General features: G+C 47.8%; 1 long non-coding RNA gene across 1 annotated transcript; it reads right to left on the bottom strand.

The window, feature by feature from the left end:
* Positions 1–332: 332 nt before the first annotated feature.
* LOC107182753 lies at positions 333–897 on the bottom strand. The gene is made up of 2 exons (XR_001513482.1): positions 742–897; positions 333–647 (listed from the first exon to the last, which is right to left on the bottom strand). It is a non-coding gene; the product is annotated as an uncharacterized LOC107182753 (long non-coding RNA).
* Positions 898–19335: the final 18438 nt, after the last annotated feature.

The raw sequence follows: 19335 nt of genomic DNA, 5'->3' as shown, positions 1-19335 counted from the left end.
TTCCCAAACAACAGTAGGAAATACAGTTAAAAACAATGAAAATCCGTCTGGCTGGCGTGACTCAGGGCATTGACCTATGAACCAGGAGGTCACGGTTTGATTCCCAGTCAGGGCACATGCCCGGGTTGCAGGCTCAATTCCCAGTGTGGGCATATGGGGCGTGCAGGCGGCAACAGCTCAATGATTCCCTCTCATCATTGATGTTTCTATCACTTTCTCCTTCTCCCATCCTCTCTGAAATCAATAGCCAAAATGTATTAAAAAATAATGAAAATCCAACCCATGTTGTTCAGGGGTCAATTGTAGTAATAAGAGGTAAGTCAAACTGCCGCTGCTATCCCAGGTGATTCTTTATTGGGGAAAATCAACACAGCCCCTGGCAAAGGCTTCATTCTCTGTCCCAATAGGCAGAGAATCCAGAAATCATTTGTTTTTACCTGGTAGGGATAGCAGCACACCTTCAAAATCTTGCTTCAGAGTTATGGCAACACAGCATCCGGTGTTCATGTCAGGGGTACACGCTGTGGCATCCGCTCCCAGATGAGGGGGAGACAGCAGTGCCCTCACCAGACATCTCAGCAGCACGATTCTGAGCGCTGGTCCCTGCTGCATACCGCCTGGGCCAGTTCTCAGACAGCATCCACTTTCTGTGCGCAGAGACCGTTCATAAATGTATTTCTTTGTAGTTCAGGCAGAAGTGTGGCTTTGCTTACAGCTGATGACATTGATGGGGGCACAAACTGCTAGGAGTCTCTGGAGGGCAGTGGACACATGCACTTGAGAGGTGGTGGTGCCAGGTAGAAGCAGCACTTTGACCTTGACTCGAAGGCCCCGAGGACCTAGAGTGCCGGAAGCCGGTCCACCCTCGCTGCTTGACACAGTCACTGCAGGGAAGAAACATCTGCACAGCTTATGTTTCAAGGGACCTGGCGTATATGGCATATGTTTGCTCCCCCTCTTAACGCTATGTGTTTTAAACAGGATCACCTCCCCAAGAAAGGTTGTTTCCCCAGGTGAGGATTTTTCCATGGAGTTAGGGAGGGAATAAAACCTCTTAACTAAGTGCCAGGCGGGTAATTAATCACTTTAACTATGAACAATCACGCTTAAGCTACATAATCTTTACTTAGGATAATCTCCTTCAGTTACTTCCTTGTAGCTTAATAGAACAATTGAGTAACCTTGGAATGGAGATAAGAAACGCCCTGACCTTTGGAATAGAATGGATAGGATTCAAATCAACTGGTATAAATACAGACGTAACAAGACAATAAACACAGAAGCTGGCCACAGAACCTGGCTAGAGAACCAACTATGATGATTGTCTGAACACTGCTTCCGTGTCATTCCTTCTTCACCGACTCCGTCCACAACTTTGGGAACCCCTGGACCTGCTGGGGTTTGACCCCAACATCTGGAAAGTGCAACACTAGAGCAGTGATGGCGAACCTATGACACGCATGTCAGAGGTGACACGCGAACTCATTCTTTTGGTTGATTTTTCTTTTGTTAAATGGCATTTAAATATATAAAATAAATATCAAAAATATAAATCTTTGTTTTACTATGGTTGCAAATATCAAAAAAATTCTATATGTGACACGGCAACAGAGTTAAGTAAGGGTTTTTCAAAATGCTGACACATCGAGCTCAAAAGGTTCGCCATCACTGACCTAGAGGGCAAGGAGGCCATATGTGCTCTCCTGACTGCTGGCTCCCAGGTGCAGTGTGTCTCACACCCAGACTTAGAATGGGGAGCTCAACTCCAGTAGGAGGTCGTTGGTCCGTGTCTTGTCTGAATATTCCTAAAGCAGAAGGCCTGAATCTGGACGTAGCTTTGAAGTAGGATGCTGTCCCTTTCCTGGCAGCATCTAGGTCTTTTTTCACTGCTTTTATCTTTTTTTAAAAAATATATTTTATTGATTTTTTTACAGAGAGGAGGGGAGACGGATAGAGAGCCAGAAACATCGATGAGAGAGAAACATCGATCAGCTGCCTCCTGCACACCCCCCACTGGGGATGTGCCCGCAACCAAGGTACATGCCCTTGACCGGAATCGAACCCGGGACCCTTGAGTCCGCAGGCCGATGCTCTATCCGCTGAGCCAAACGGGTCAGGGCTGCTTTTACCTTTTGCCAAAATGTTCCAGTTGCCTTTGGGCCCAGTCCTATCCTGGGCTGAGGGCCTTATTTCACGTAGACACTACTGACTGTAGTGTGTTTACCAGGTTTTCAGCTGTCTACTCTCTATTCTCTTTCCTAATAGCATCGGGATTTTCTACTGGGGAATTATTCCCCTCCCTAACTCCTTCCTGTTGTGTGGAGTTCCAAGATTTGGGGCTGATCAAGGGAAAAAAAGCATGACCACCAGGTGGCAGTAGCACCCAGAGAGCTGTATGTGGGTGGTGCCTGGAGAGGGCTGCCTGGAGGGGAAGTCCCCAGTTGCAGAAGACCTTCCGGGAATGGGAATGGACCTCTTGGGGGAGAAGGGACTGGAGAGGGGATTTCCGTAGGCGTCTAGGTCCCTGGAAGAGGGGAGTCCCTGGTCGGAGGGCTCTGAAGGGCAGCAGTGGCTTGGGGTCTTACAGCCCCGAGGTTTGTTGTATCTATGGCCAGCAGACACTGGATAAAGTTTACAAGGTATGCAAAGCAGGCAGGCACTAAATGGGTAAAAATATGCTTATCAGGGCTATGCTTAAAGCAACTGGATGTATATAAATTTGAGTCTGCCTTCCGTGGTCTTTTGAGCTATCAGGCCCCAGCCTGCTATGAAGAAATAAACACCGCTGGAGCCAGTATACAGGGCTCAGCCATAGCCCATTCATCTGACAGAGGCGGACACTGTCAATACCTGCCTCCCACCACTCTTCCCACTACAGAAGCGGAGGGAGCAAACCCCTCCTCCGCCTACCCTGCTGGTAGAGCAAGGACATGCATGTGGCTCAGCCAGTTAGACAAGTGCCCTCAGGGCTTTTCCTCTGGGTGAGGGACTTGACTATTTGTGTCAGTTTGCATATTACCCTGTTACTATATAGGATAGAGGCCTGGTGCAAGGGTGGGGGCTGGCTGGTTTGCCCTGAAGGGTGTCCTGGATCAGGGTGGGGGTCCCACTTGGGTGCCTGGCCAGCCTGGATGAGGGGATGATGGCTGTTTGCAGCTGGTCACACCCCCTTCAGGGTGGGAGTCCCCAGTGGGGTGCCTGGACAGCTTGGGTGGGGGCTGATGGCTGTTTGCAGGCTGGCCACACTCCCTTCAGGGTGGGGGCTCCTGCTAGGGTGCCTGGCCAGCCTGGGTGAGGGGTTGATGGCTATTTGCAGGCTGGCCAGGGCCCTCAGGCACCCAAGCTCCCAGTGGAGGCTGGCTGGAAGCAGGTATCTGGGATTTATTTGTCTTCTATAATTGAAACTTTGTTGCCATGAGCAGAGGTCACACAGCCGGCTCAGGTTAGGTGGGAAGCTTGGCTTCCTCCTTGGCCTGGGCAACCAAGCCTCCTGCTTGCTCCAGCTCCGTGGCTGCTGGCCGCCATCTTGGTTGGGTTAATTTGCATATACTCGCTCTGATTGGCTGGTGGGCGTGGCTTGGGGAAGGTATGGTCAATTAGCATCTTTGTCTTTTATTACTGTAGATGAGACTCACTGACCAGCCTGGCCCTACAGAGAGACAGTGCCACGCTCTGGCTTCATAATCTGTTAGAGCAGGTTTTGTCCTCCAGTTACTCACTGAACCACAGAGCACAGAAGTGACTGAGTGAAAATTTCCCCAATTCCTCCCAAAGCTTTTGCCTTTTCTCTTCCTTTGTTCCTGGAACTCAGAGACCCAGGCCATGTGGATGGGAGCTACACTAAGGATGGGATGGTAAGGAGCTACTAGTAAGAGGAGTAGCAACCAGCAATGAGCCCTAGGCTGCCTGTTTTTAGATTTCTTGTCACATGAGAAAAATAACCCCTTATTTGTGAAGTGTGAGGCTGAAAAAGTAGGACTCAGAGGGTGCCATCTTAACGCAATTTTTAAAAATAAATAGTTTCATTGATTTCAGAGAGGAAAGGAGAGAGAGATAGAAACATCAATGATGAGAGAGAATCATTGATTGGCTGCCTCCTGCACGCCCACACTGGGGATCGAGCCTGCAATCTGAGCATGTACCCTGATACTGTAACCTCCTAGTTCATAGGTCGATGCTTAATCACTGAGCCACATCGGCTGGGCCATAATAGCACAATTTTATTTCTATCTCCCAATCTCCATTGAAACTTGTCCTGTGGGGATGGTTTGTCGCCACCCTTTGCATTGAACATAGGGCGGGCCCGTGTCTTCTCTGGCTACTCTGTTGGTAAAACGTTTCTGGGTCGCCCTGACTGGTTTGGCTCAGTGGATAGACCGTCGGCCTGTGGACTGAAGGGTCCTGGGTTCGATTCCGGTCAAGGGCATGTACCTTGGTTGCGGGCACATCCCCAGTGGGAGGTGTGCAGGAGGCAGCTGATCGATGTTTCTCTCTCATCGATGTTTCCAACTCTCTATCCCACTCACTTCCTCTGTAAAAAAATCAATAAAATATATTTAAAAAAAAGTTTCTGGGTCACTTCAAATTAGAAAAGTCTCATTCCAGTAACTGCAATTTAAAAAACTCGACAGAGCCCTAGCTGGCTTGGCTCAGTGGATAAAACGTCAGCCTGCAGACTGATGGGTCCCAGGTTCGATTCCGGCCAAGGACACATGCCTGGGTTGCGGGCTCCATCCCCAGTAGGGGGTGTGCAGGAGGCAGCCGATCAATGATTTTCTCTCATCATTGATGTTTCTATCTCTCTCTCCTTCTCCCTCCCTCTCTGAAATCAATAAAGAAATATATTAAAAAATAAAATAAAATAAAAAACTGGACAGAGCCTAGCCATTGTGACTCAGTGGTTGAGCGTTGACCTGTAAACCAGGAGGCCATGGTTCGATTCTAGTCAGGGCACATGCCTGGGTTACAGGCTTGTTTCCCAATAGGGGGTGTGCAGGAGGCAGCCAATCAGTGATTCTCTCTCATCATTGATATTTCTATCCCTCTCTCTCCTTTCCTCTCTGAAATAAACAAAAAATATATTAGAAAAAAAACACCACACTGGACAGAGTGGTCAAATTCATGGAGACAAGGGGCAGAATGCTGGTGCTGGGGGCAGGGCAGGGGTAGTGGGGAGTCATTCTTTAGTAGGTAGAGGCTTCAGTTGGGGATGATAAAAATGTTCTTGAGATGGATGTACAACAACGTAAGTGTACGTGGTGTCACTGAGTTGTGGTTAAAATGGTAAATTGTTATTTATATTTCACCACAATAAAAAATACAAGAAAATGGAAGTTCCTTTACAGTTAAAAACTCCTCCCTAGCACCTTCTTGGTCTGTTTTGGGTTGGCAGCATGCAGTGGGGAAAAGGGTGCAAGTGTGTGTGTGTGTGTGTGTGTGTGAGAGAGAGAGAGAGAGAGAGAGAGAGATAGAGAGAGAGAGAGAGAGAGAGAGAGAACGTGTGTGCATCTGATTAACTCCTTTTCAGTTTCCCCTCCCCTCACTGCTCATACACCCTGAGACTCTCTTCCTCACACACTAGCCTGCTTTTTGTTCCTCTGGAGCTGAAGTGGGGGGAGAGAGGACCAGGGCAAGAAAGCTCTTGTTCTGACCGGTTCTGTGTGAGCTGCCACAGTCTCCCCAGGCTTGGTGTGTGTGTAAAGCTGACTCCTCATCTAGTGGGTTCTTGTAAGTTCTTCCAAAACCCTTTAGGGCCTGGTACCGTTATCAAGGTGAGTCCAGGGATGTGGTGGATCCGCAGCTGGTAGCTCAGGCTTCAGCTTCTTGCTGCTAAGGTCTCATCTCTCCTCCAGGGGGCACTCTTGGACAGGTTTTAATAGGGCTCTATGTAGGTCTTTGCTCACATCTGGACCATGGATATTCACACATCCTTTTTTCTCTCTCCCCCATAGATTTTTTAAAAAATTTATTTATTTAAAAAATTATCTTTTTATTGATTTCAGAGAGGAAGGGAGAGGGAAGAGAGAGAGATAGGAACATCAATGACGAGAGAGAATCATCAATTGGCTGCCCCCCGCATGCCCCACACTGGAGACTGAGCCTGCAACCCAGGCATGTTCTCTTGACTAGAATCAAATATATATATTTGATTTCAGAGAGAAAGGGAGAGGGAGAGATAGAAATATCAATGATGAGAGAGAATAATTGATTGGCTGCCTCCTGCATGCCCCCTACTGGGGATGGAGCCCACAACCCAGGCATGTGCCCTGACCAAGAATCCAACCATGACTTCCTGGTTCATAGGTTGACGCTCAACCACTGAGCCACACCGGCAGGGCTCCAGCTGCATTTTTAGAACTTATTTTGTTTGTTAATTCTCACCCAAGGATATTTTTCCATTGATTTTTAGAAAGAGTGGAGGGGGAGAGACAGAGAGAGAGCAAGAGCGAGAGCGAGAGCGAGAGCGAGAGAGAGAGAGAGAGAGAGAGAGAAACATTGATATGAGAGAGACACATGGATTGGTTGGGATCGAATTTGCAATCGAAGTACGTGCCTTTGACTGGAATTAAACCTGGGACCCTTCATTTGAGGGCCAATGCTTTATCCACTGATCCAAACCGGCTGGGGCTCTAGCTGCATTTTTAGAAAAGATTTTCCGTTCCCCACATTTCAACATTTCTTGAAAAGCAATCAACTATATGTGTGTGACTTAATTTTGTTCCAGTGATGTCACTGTTTATCCTAAACGGAGAGAACACTACTTTGATTACTGTAGTTTTAGAGTGAGTCTGAAAATTGAGTAGTTTGAGTCCTCCTACGTATATATTTTTTAAATTTTGGGATAAATTTTGGAATTATCAATTTTTAAGAAAGAAAGCCTACAGAAATTTTGATTGGGATAGTAAGACTCTATAGATTCATTTAGGGTGAATCGACAAAACATTGATTCTTATGATTTGTGAACACGGTATATCTCTTCATTTATTTAGGACTTCTTTAGTTCATCTCTGCAATGTTTTGTCATTTCCCATGTACAAGTCTGTTAAATATTCTGTTAAATATGTCCTTGAGTGTTTTTTTAGTTTTATCCTATTGTAAATGGTATTGAGTTTTCTGCTATTGTAAATACCATTGTAAGTAGTATTTTAAACAATTTCAGTGTCCCACAGTTTCTTGCTCATATAAAGAAAGGCAGTTAGCTTTCGTATATTGACCTTTATCCTTATATCCTGAGACCTTGCTTCACTCAGCTATAGTAGATTTTTAAACTAGGTTGCTTAAGATTTTCTGCATGGACAACCATGCTTTGTGAATGAAAGAGTTTTACTTATCCAATCTGTATGCCTGTTTAAAACCTTGCCTTATTGCACTAGCTGAAACCTCACATTTATAAGATTTAAAGTAGCTGTTCTAGAGTCTTTACCTGCTAATTCTGTCATCTCTGTCATGTCTGGATCTGTTTATACACACACACACACACGCACGCCCACACACAAACATTTGATGTATCCGTTATTCTATTGATGAACAATGAATACCCATACCTTGGCTATTGTGGATACTGCTGCAGTGCCTGGTGTATTACAAGGTCTCTCCACTCTGGCTGGTGGAATAGGAACTATTCCCACTTCTGTGTGAACTCCAGACATTGTTTGGTCTACTATTTATTTTATTTTATTTTTTTAATAATATATTTTATTGATTTTTTACAGAGAGGAAGGGAGAGAGATAGAGAGTTAGAAACATCGATGAGAGAGAAACATCGATCAGCTGCTTCCTGCACACCCGCTACTGGGGATGTGCCCACAACCAAGGTACATGCCATTGACTGGAATCGAACCTGGGACCCTTGAGTCCGCAGGCTGACGCTCTATCCACTGAGCCAAACCGGTTAGAGCTGGTCTACTATTTGATGGTGGTTCTCTCCCTTGCCTTGAGTAGTTTCCTCTCGCACATGAATGTATCAGTTCTTACTCCATCCCTCAAGGAGAGCCCCCTGCAGGCATCTGGTGCTCTATCTCCAGGAAACTCCTTCCTCCTCAGTACTTTGCCTTGCAAATCCGGGCTGCCTTGACCTCTGAACTCCAGGCTCTGAGCCAGTGTGTTTACATTTGGTCTTCTCTCTGTTGTTCAATGTCTGAAAATGCTTTGTGTATTTCCTCCAGATTTTTAATCGTTTACAGGAGGCCTGGCGATTCTTGAGGCAGGTAATCCTTCATAGCAGAAGGGGAAGTTCCCCTCATCGATTTCTGAGGCATAAATCAGAGACATTCTACTATGTCCTCTGAGTTACTGAGGGACCCTATGCCTCCTCAGCTGAACCTCCAGTTCCTGGAACCATCGCCAGCTTATTGACCAATTGGCTGATGCCTATGGAGCTTTCTTTTTTTTTAAAAAAAATATATATTTTATTGATTTTTTACAGAGAGGAAGGGAGAGGGATAGGGAGTTAGAAACATCAATGAGAAACATCGATCAGCTGCCTCCTGCACACCCCTTACTGGGGATGTACCTGCAACCAAGGTACATGCCTTTGACTGGAATTGAACCTGGAACCCTTGAGTCCACAGGCCGATGCTCTATCCACTGAGCCAAACCAGTTAGGGCCTGGAGCTTTCTGAGTGGTCCTATGGAAGCCCCATTCCCTGGACGTGTGGTAAGCGACAAACACACCTCCACTCCCTTCCCATTACTGGGGGGAGGCTGGTGGTGGGAATCACTGTGTAGATCCCGCCAAAGACATACCATCTCTACTTTCTAACCCCTTTTAGCTTCTCCAGCTCCTTTTGTGAGCTGGATGGGGTGGTCCGCCGAGGTTCACAAAACTGGTCTCCATCCACCTCCTTTGCAAGTCCCGCTTGGCGGTGTTACCCCACTCGGCAAGGTAGGAGTCATTGGCACCCATTGTCCTGGGGTCTAGTCAGTGTGGAGACATGTTCTCATGTCTTGTTACACCTGTTTAAACCACTGCAGGCTGTTTTCTGTTGAAATTTCTAACTCATGTAGGCCTTGAGAAGAAAATAGCTCCTGGGACACATGGGTAATTTTGACCTAATTCGGGCAATTGAGTGAGACTGGGTTAGGGGAGTGACAGCGAGCTTCTGTTGGGCTGGGGGGTGGATATGATGGGGATGGGGATGTAGAGCACTTGGAGGGACTGAGGGGCTGAGAGAAACCGACAGGATCTAGGGCAGTGGTTCTCAACCTTCCTGATGCCGCTACCCTTTAATACAGTTCCTCATGTTGTGGTGACCCCCAATTTCATTGTGACGAATTGAACATAATTAAAGCATAGTGATTAATCACAAAAACAATATATAATTATATATGTGTTTTCCGATAGTCTTAGGCCACCCCTGTGAAAGGGTCGTTCGACCCCCAAAGGGATCGCGACCCACAGATCTAGGGACCCTGGAGGTAGTGGGAGTGGTTAAGACAGGGAGGAGGGCTCAGAGGGGCTGGAGGTCATGGAAGGATTGGGGAAACGGGAGGGATGGAGCTGGGGAGGCTGGAAAAACCAGGAGAGTGGCGGGGGGGACATTGGTTTCACATGAGAAGAGAAATGAAGTAAAATAGCAGCTAGGGGGAGCCGGAGAGGACTGGGGGTGGGGTGTGGGGGGAGTAGTTGGGAGTGGCCAGCAGCTGTTTCTTGTATAGAGAAAATAATTTGTTTCTTTTTTTTATTGTGGTAAAATAGACATAACAGTTACCATTTCAAGCATTTTTAACTGTGCAGTTAGATGATATTAGGTACATTTACAGTGTTGTGCAACCATCCCCCCCAAATCCACCTCCAGAATTTCCCCATCTTTCCAAACAGAAACCATTCAAGAGTCACTCCCCCTTATCCCCAGCCCCTTGTAGCATCTATTCTACTTTTTGTCTCAGGCAGAGAAAATTTAAAGCATAATTTCCTTGTCCCTAGCCTTCTTCCTTACAGAGGTATGGGGACTGGGGGGCAGAGAGGGGCTGGGGCAAAGGGGGTTTAGGAGAGACTAGGAAGCCCTGTGCAGAGCTGAAGGCACTGGGCGGGTGGGTAGGGCTAAGAGGGCCTGGGGCCTGGGAAGGGACTGGAGGTGATTGGGGCGGGGGGTTAGGTGTGTGTGGGGCGGCCGGGGCTCACGGGAGGCCAAGGGAGGCCTCAGCCCTGTGGCTGTGTGCAGGTTCTTCTCACCACACAGGAAAGAATTCAGGAAGGAGATGGATTCAGCAAAGTACAGCAGATTTGCTGAAGCGGTAGTACGCACTCAAGAAGGAAGGGAGTGTGGGCGAACTCAGAGAAGTGTCGCCCCAATGGGGTCTGAGTGGAGAGTTTTTGTTGTTGTTGTTTTGTTAATCCATTGATTTTTAGAGAGAGTGAAAGGGAGAGAGGGAGAGTGGGAAGGAGGGAGAGAGAGTGAGAGAGAAACATCAATATAAGAGAGAGATACGTTGGTTGTTGCCTCCTGCATGTGCCCCGAATCGAACCCAGGACCCTTCAGTGTGCAGGCCGATGCTCTAACCACTGACACACCGGCTGGTGTTGAGTGGAGGTTTTTATCAGCTATGGCCAAGGGGTGGGGATGGGTGTGGTTCGTGGTCTCTGAGGCTGAGTGGGTGCTCAACGGTGCAGCTTGTCTTGGTCCCTCCTCTCCGGATGGCAGCTCTTTCTTTGGTTTCCTGGGGACTGTCATGGTGATCTGGAGGGCAGAGCTCTTCAAAACTGCAACATAGGTCAACGTGGATGCCAACTCTGGCTGAGATCAGTTTTTATCATCTCAACTATTTCTTTTTTTAAAATACACATTTTTATTGATTTCAGAGAGGAAAGGAGAGGGAGAGAGAGAGATAAACATCAATGATGAGAGAATTATTGATCTGCTGCCTCCTGCACGCCCCCGCCTGGGGATTAAGCCCACAACCTGGACATATGTCCTGACAGGGAATCAAACCATGACCTCCTGGTTCATAGGTCGACGCTCAACCACTGAGCATGTTGGCTGGGCTCAACTATTTCTTCCCCTGGGAAGTTGGGAGGGGGGATTGCGGGGACAGGTTTTACCTGCAAGTCACATCCTCAGGGCTTTGAGCCAGAAAGGGGGTGCGGAAGAATTATGGGAAATGGGTGGAAGTTGGCAGGCCTGGGGACCTGGGTTTTTAAAGACTGAGTATCTGGAAGGGTTAGAAAGGGACTGGGGGGCTGGATGCATATAATCGGCAATGATTTTGCGATTTGAGCTGCTAGAGGGGACAGGGAATGGAAGGAGCTGAGGAAGTTGGGAGGAGCTGACATTTTTAAAAAATATATATTTTATTGATTTTTTACAGAGAGGAGGGAAGAAGGATAGAGAGTTAGAAACATCAATGAGAGAGAAACATCAATCAGCTGCCGCCTGCACACCCCCTACTGGGGATATGCCTGCAACCAAGGTACATGCCCCTGACAGGAATCGAACCCGGGACCCTTCAGTCCACAGACCGATGCTCTATCCACTGAGCCAAACCAGTTAGGGCTGAAATTTAAAATGGGATGAGTAAGAGAGGCTGAGGGGAGGGGAATGGGGGGTGGAGAAGAGAAAGGGTGAATGAGGAGAGTAGAAGAGGCTGGGAAGGCGGGGAGGTCATTGGAGGGACATTAGGGTCTGGAAGGGGCCTGAGGAAAGGCAGTGACAGGCAGGGACTGGGAGGAGCTAGAAGGTTCTTGGGGGGAAGGTAATGAGAAGTGGGGGTGAGGAGTGGGGGCATGGCCTAGAAGGCTTGGGAAAATGTGGGAACTATAGGACAATATGGGAGGGGCTGAGAGAGTTGCTCCTTTTTTTAGAGGTAAAACTCCACACTGTGATTAATAGATTTCTCAGCTTCTTGTAGTTCTACCAGTTTTGGCGTTTCCCTACTTTAGGGATGAGTTATGTGCACACCTGACTGGAATCCCTACCTTCAATTCACTCTGGCCCCACTAAAATCCATTCTCCCACGGCATTAAAGCGAATCATGTCCTTCCCTTGCCTAAAACCCTCCATAGCTCCCATACCCCATGCCATTGCCCTTAAGGACACCCCTCACGTGGCCCCGCACTTCACCTGGTCCTGCTTCCCTCTGGGTCCTCAAGTCTCTCTACTTCCATGCAACCCTCTAGCCTCACTGCTGTCTCTGCTCGTAAACACACCCAACTGGATCCAGGCTGAGGTTTTTGCTTCTGCTGTTGCTTCTGTCTGGAATGTTCTACTCTTCAGGTTTTCACTCAACTTTTACCTTCTTTGGACAGGTCTTCTCAGGCCACCCTAGATAAAGCAGCTCCCACCTCGCCAGTCGCTGAGACCACAGGTCTGTACCCCTGTTTCTCCGGGCACTGACCAGCACTTGCCGTCACATGATGGCTTCATTTGTGTGCGTGTTGACTGCCCTACTAGAATATGAGCTCCCGAGGGCTGTATGCTGTCTTCTTCTCTGCTGTATTCCCTGCACCCAGAGTAGTGCCTAGAAGGTGGTAAGTGTTCAATAAATGACTTTTAGTTGACTATTGACTGACTCATTCATTCACACCCATGTTCATAGATAGCAGCATTATTCACCACAGCAGAAGGTGGAAACAACCCAAGTGTCCATAGACAGTTGAGTGGATAAACAAAAGGTGGTATATCCATACAAAGGAATATTATTCAGCCTTAAAAATAAAGAAGCCTGGCCAGTGTGGCTCAGTTGGTTGAATGTCGTTTGTGCAGTCAAAGGTTGCTGGTTTGATTTCCAGTCAGGGCAATTGCCTAGGTTTTGGGCTCAACCCCCAATAGAGGGTATGCAGGAGGCAGCCGATCCATGTTTCCCTCTCTCCTGCTCCCTTCCTCTCGGTCTAAAAATAAATAAAAACGTATTTAAAACCGACAAACAGCCGAAACCGGTTTGGCTCAGTGGATAGAGCGTCGGCCTGCAGACTGAAGAGTCCCAGGTTCGATTCCGGTCAAGGGCATGTCCCGACAAACAAACAAACAAAACCATGAAGGAAATCCTGATCCATCCTATATAATAAAAAGCTAATATGCAAATTGACCAAATGGCCGAACGACCGGTCGCTATGATGCGCACTGACCACCAGGGGGCAGACGCTCAATGCAGGAGCTGCCCCGTGTTGGTCAGTGTGCTCCCACAGCACCACTCAGCCAGAAGCCCTGAGCCAGGTTCACGGCTGGCAAGCACAGCAGTGGTGGTGGGAGCCCTCCCGCTTCTGTGGCAGCGCTAAGGATGTCCAACTGATGGAGCGGGCCTATCAGTTGGAGGGGCTCTGAGGGCTCCTGGACTCAAGGGGGCACAGGCTGGGCTGAGGGACCCCCCCCGCCAAGTGCACAAATTTCATGCACCGGGTCTCTAGTACTATAATATAAGTGAACCTGGAGGACATCTATGAAATAAATGAAATAAGCCTGTCACAGAAAGACAAATACTGTATGATTCCATTTATATGAGGTGCTCAGAGTAGTCAAATTCAGAGACAGAAAATAGAAAGGTGGTTGTCAGGGGCTGCAGGGAGGGGGAATGGGGAGTTGTTGGTTAATAGGGACAGAGTTTCAGTTTTGCAAGATGAAAAAATTCTGGGGATGATGCCTGCACAACATGAATGTACTGAACGCTACTGCACTGTACCCTGAGCAATAATTAAGATGGTAAATTTTATGTTATGTGTTCTTTACTACAATAAAAAAGGATATCATTGTTACACTCATGATAGCTGAATTCTACTGGTGGATTGCTCATTTTATTAGCATGAAATCACCATCTTAATCTTAGTGCCTTTGGTACTGAATTCAATTTTGCCTGTCATCGCTGTTGACATATCACCTTTCCTTTTTCTTTGGTAGTTGCCCGAGAAAGATATTTTCATCCATCCTTTACATTTTAATCCTCCTGTATTGCAGTAGCTTTTCAGGCATGTCTCTTGTTAATAGGATATAGTTGGATTTCATCCATTTTGAAAGGCTTTTCTTAATAAGTGAGTGTAAGCCATGTGAATGTATTGGGATTGAAACATTGGGCTTATTTTCTTTTCTATTTACCGTGTTTTCTTTCTTATTTTTCCCTTATTTTTCATTCCCTTCAGTTCTATATGCACATAGTTTAAAGAATTAGTTTCTTTCAAGGTTTGTTTAGAAAAATATCTGTATGCTGTTCCTTTCCATTTCTTCTTCCCCACAGGAATCACTTTTTAAATTTATTTTTTACTGGATTTTAAAAATATTGCCGTGTTTCTAAATAACCTGTTTGTGTACTGTTTCCTGATTATTAAACTATAATCTTGCAGCTGAAACCCACCCTTCCATGTTTTGCTCTGCCATGCAATGGGATACCGTTCAGCCATCAAAAGGGAACCTTGGGAACATTGTGCTGGTGAAAGAAGCCAGTCACTTAAGACCACATGTTGTAAGATTCCATTTATATGAAATGCCCAGAATAGGCAAATCTATAAAGATCGAAAGTAGATTAGTGGTGGGATTGGGGTGTGATTGCTAATGGATATAGAACTTCTGTTTGCAGTAATGAAAATGTTCTGGAATTAGATAGTGGTGATGGTTGCACACCTTTGTGGATATACTAAAAATCACTGGCTTTACATCCATAAAATTCCTTTAATGAACTATGTCTCCATAAAGACAAACAAGCAAAGAACCCGTGTCTCTATGATCCACTGAAGAAGACCAGAACCTTGGTGTGTGAGCTCAGAGTTCTTTGGAAGGCAAAGCCAGGGGAAGGCCTTGTGAGCTAGAAAGTTGATTGGCAGGAAACGGCAGGAAGCTGGAGGGAGGGACCAGGAGAATGAGAGATGGAGAGAAAGCCACCTACTGAGGTCTCCACTGTGGGCAGTTTGGGCTCAGCTTCAGTGGGGACTTTCTGAGGAGCCTAAGAAGCCCTTTCAAAATGGTCCATGAGAAGAGTTAGTGGGAGAAGCGTCTATCCATCCGCTGTCATGACCCTGGGTGCGGGCCACCTCTGGAGGTGTGAACTCCAGAAGTCTTGCAGCAGGAAGTGAAACACACCCGAGGAGAGAGCCTGTCTTCCCCAGCGAGCGCAGGAGCAGCTGGCCGCAGCTCTGGCTGGCGTCGGCAGTGAGGCCGAGAGGATGTGATGGGCACATCTGATATGTGGTGCTCTGCACAGCCTCCATACTCCGTCCTCCCAATTCCTATATTCTCCAAAATTTTAGTACCAGCAACTAAGCATAATACAATTAAGATGGTTCGTTGGGTTTGCCAATATGTTTAGCTGATTTATTTGCTCATTAGTGCTTATTGCAAACCACAGCTTCTCTTGAGGCTCATTCTTTTCTTTTCTTTTTTTTTTTTTTAATATATTTTATTGATTTTTTACAGAGAGGAAGGGAGAGAGATAGAGAGTTGGAAACATCGATGAGAGAGAAACATCGATCAGCTGCCTCCTGCACATCTCCCACTGGGGATGTGCCCGCAACCCAGGCACATGCCCTTGACCGGAATCGAACCCGGGACCTTTCAGTCTGCAGGCCGACGCTCTATCCACTGAGCCAAACCGGTTTCGGCTCTTTTCTTTTAAATGATGTCTGAAAGTGGATTTAATTGGTCATTACTCTTAAAGGATAGCATTGCTGTGTCCACAACTCTAGATTCAAGCTTATTTCCCTGTATCCCTTTGAAAACGTTATTCTATGGTCTCCTGGCTTCTAGCCTTGCTGATGAGCACCCTGATGTCAGATTCTTGTTCCTTGTTTTCAGGTAATCTGCCTTTTTTTTTTTTCTGGTACTAGGATTCCCCCTCTTCCTCCCCTACCCCGTCTTGATCCTTGATGTTCTGAAGTTTTACTGAAGTGAAACTAGTATGGACTTTTTCTTTGTTTATCGTGCTTAGCGTGTGGTGAAAACTTTCCCCAATGTAAGGATTTATGTTTCGTTTTGTTTTTTTAATTTCTGGGAAATCCTCAGCCATCACCTCTTTAGCCATTTATCTCTGTCACTTTTCCTACCTCTCTGTTCTGGATACTTCAGTTTCTCTTCTCCTCGTGTCTATTTTTTTCCTTTCATATTTTCCATTTCTGATCTCTTAGTTACATGTTACTGGGGATTTTTTCAGGTCAGTCTTCCAGTTCATTATGTCTCTCTCCTGCTGTATTCAGTCAGGGATTCAGCTCATCCTTTGAGTATTTTTTCTCTGATTTTAATTTCCCATGTTTCTAATGGAATCTTTGTCATTTGTTCTATTCTTTCCAGATTTTTTTTTAAATCCCTATCCAGGGATGTGTTTTTATTGTTTTAGAGTGAGAGGAAGAGAGAAAGAGAGAGCGAGGAAGAGAGAGAGAGAGAGATATGAGAGAAACATTGATCAGTTGCCTCGAGTATGCACCCCCATCGGGGATCAAACCTGCAACCTAGGTATGTGCCCTGATTGGGAATTGAACCCGAAATCTTTTAGTGTACAGGACAATGTTCCAACTGACTGAGCCACTGGCCAGGGCTGCAATATTCTTATTTCATGACTCCTTTGTGGTTTTGTGGTTGCTATCCCTTTGATTTCTTTGAAGACTTTAAAGATATTCACGTTAAAGTGCTTTCCAAATTGCTTAAAACTTCATTTTTTCAGCTCTTAGTTCTCTCATTTGCCGATTTATTTTATTTTATTTTTTGCCTCCTCAGTGCTCTGTGATTCCTGGTGGTGAGGAATCTGGAGGTTCTGCGAGTGGCCTCAGCTTGGTCTGCATGTGGCTGGGCTCCAGGCCAGGATTTTCCCAGAAGTGTCCACTGTGGCCTACACTCCATGTTAGTGATGTATTTCTGGGACAGTGGCTTTGAACTTGGTGGCTCTGCTGAGGACCAACCACAGGCCGTGGCTTTGGGTTTTGCCGTGACCTTGAAGAGTGCCTGTGGCTACTTGGGTTTGTGTTCATCAACTAGCAGCACAGGTCCCGACACCAACCGGGCTCAGGCCCCAGCCGGGCTTAGCATTGACATCATGGCCACACCTTGCACAGCCGGCTGTTACTTCCCAGGCCCCAGGGACCGCCTTTCTTTTACGGAGAAGTCTCCATTTTTTTGTCTACAACCATGTCCCTCGAGTGTTGCTGGCTGCATTTGTGTGATGATTAATCTTTAAAATCTCATGTCTATGTGTTTGGATCCAAAGGAGATGTTTTCAGCCGTCTTCCATCAGAAGCGATGTGACTTCCCCAGGGGTGGTCTGGCCTGTTAGCCACACGCTGTTTCACGAGCAGACCTGCAGAAACGCACACACCCAGAGCCGCGTGCTGCTCCTGGACTAGAATTACAGCCGCTCGCATCAGGCCTGTCTGGACCTGTTGGTGACCAGGGGCTGGCTCAGCCTCAGGCAACAGGATTAAGGTGGAACAACCTGTAGCTTTTGAGAGTCAAGGTTAAAGCATGTATGCAAAGCAGGTATGCATATTTAGTCTCTATATATATCTCACTATCTGCTAAGGGCTTTACGAACATGAATTAATTTAATACAGCAATCCTAGGATGCAGATACTAGTAGATAAGACAACAGAGGTACACAGAGTAGTGAGCCATGACTGACATTTGGAGCCCTGTGCTCTGAGCCACTGCCCCGTGCTATGTATGTGTATGTGTCCGTGTTTGTACGCTAGCTTGCACATGGGGGTGGGGGGCATGAGGTCAAACTCTGGCTGTGGTGTGACTTTCCACAGCTCGCTGTGGAATGAGGAAGGACAGAGGAATGGCCGGCTCCAGGACTGGCCCACTGACACGGCCTGCTGCCCAGCCCTGGCCACTTCCTTCCTGCCTGCCCTGTGGCTGTGGGCTGGCCTTGGTCTGGCTCAGACACAGCTGGAGGGCACCAGGGAGCCCGGCTGCAGCAGGGGCAATGGGTCTGTCCTCCCCCATCCTCTCCCACCCCTGTACCACCATCAGGAACCAGCTTTTCCCTGCAGACTGTGGGGACCAGGCTGGAGAGGGAGGAATGTGCAAGCTCCTCCTTAGAAGAAAGGCGAATGTGCCACTCCATCGTGACTCTTCACATCTGGGGAGACACAGAGAAATGGAAAGAGACGGCGATACAAGGACCAAGGGCATAAAAACCTGCAGAGAAAGGTGGAGAGGGAGACAGAAAGGGGCAAAGACAGAAACAGACACAGCGACTGGGAGGCAGAGAAAGATGGGGCGGGAGGGTGACTGAGATGGAAGCGAGAGACGGGGCAGGGGTGAGTCAGAACTGACATGGGTCTGAGCTGCCTGGCTCCGTGGTTGAGCATTGACCTATGAACCAGGAGGTCATGGTTTGATTCCTGGTCAGGGCACATGCCCGGATTGCGGGCTCGATCCCCAGTGTGGGGCGTGCAGGAGGCAGTCGATCAATGATTCTCTCTCATCATTGATGTTTCTATCTCTCTCTCCCTCTCCCTTCCTCTCTCAACTTAATAAAAATATATTAAAAAAAACAAACTGACATGGAGGGTGAAATTCAAGGAGCTGAGCCCCTGGGGTCCTGAGGAGCCTGGAGTCCTTGGGGGAGTCCGGAACAGAAGGGCCTGGAGCCAGGGGTTCCCTACCTGCCGATGGAGCCTTTTATCCGGGGCCTGGGCTGAGGCTGGGCTGGAGTAATGTGTGTTCAGCCTCCGCCCTGGGCTGCTGGCCTGGTGTCCCGGAGCTGGGACAGGTGCCTTGCCTCTCTGCGCCCTCCTCCTGAATGGGCCCAGCCTCCCCCCTACTCCCCAGTGTCAGGTTTTCCAGGCTGTTCCCTGGGGGAACTTTGATCTGGAAAGAATGAGAGTGACCGATCTGGCTGCCTCCCAGAGCCAAGCCATGTCACCGAGCCCTGGCCTGGGCTGCCCCGCTGCCTTCCGCCCACTGGGACACCAGGCGGTGACTTTGGGCTCAGGAGATACAGAGGGGTCTTTTCTGCTTTCCCTCTCTGCCATGTTCTCCCCACCTCCACTCACTGCCTGCCCAGCCACTAGTCCCTGTGCTCATTCATTCAGCCCCCTCCCTCTCATTCACTCATTTAACAGCAATGGCTGATGGAGCTGGGAACTGGGCGATGGGCAGAGGGAGGAGTGAGCCGGGGCCTGCTCTTTCTGGAGTCCCTGCCCTGAGGGGCGCAGGGAGCCTCACAACCACACCCACACAGAGATCAGAACTCAAGAGCGCACAAGCCCCGCATTGGAGGAGGGAGACCAGGGAAGGAGAGGAGTGGTGATGGCTCCATCAAGGATGGCTTCCCTGAGAAGGCGGCCTTAACGATGGGCTCTGAAGAGTTGAAGAACGAGCAGGAGCGTGTCAGGGATGCTTCTGGCAGAGGGACCAGCACCGGCCTGATCGCAGAGGTGCGAGTTTTGTGCATTTTGCTGGAAGGACCTTGAATGGCACC

Source organism: Myotis davidii, unplaced genomic scaffold (assembly GCF_000327345.1).
Source record: "Myotis davidii unplaced genomic scaffold, ASM32734v1 scaffold638, whole genome shotgun sequence".
Lineage (NCBI taxonomy): Eukaryota > Metazoa > Chordata > Mammalia > Chiroptera > Vespertilionidae > Myotis > Myotis davidii.
This window is presented reverse-complemented; position numbering and strand designations above follow the sequence as displayed.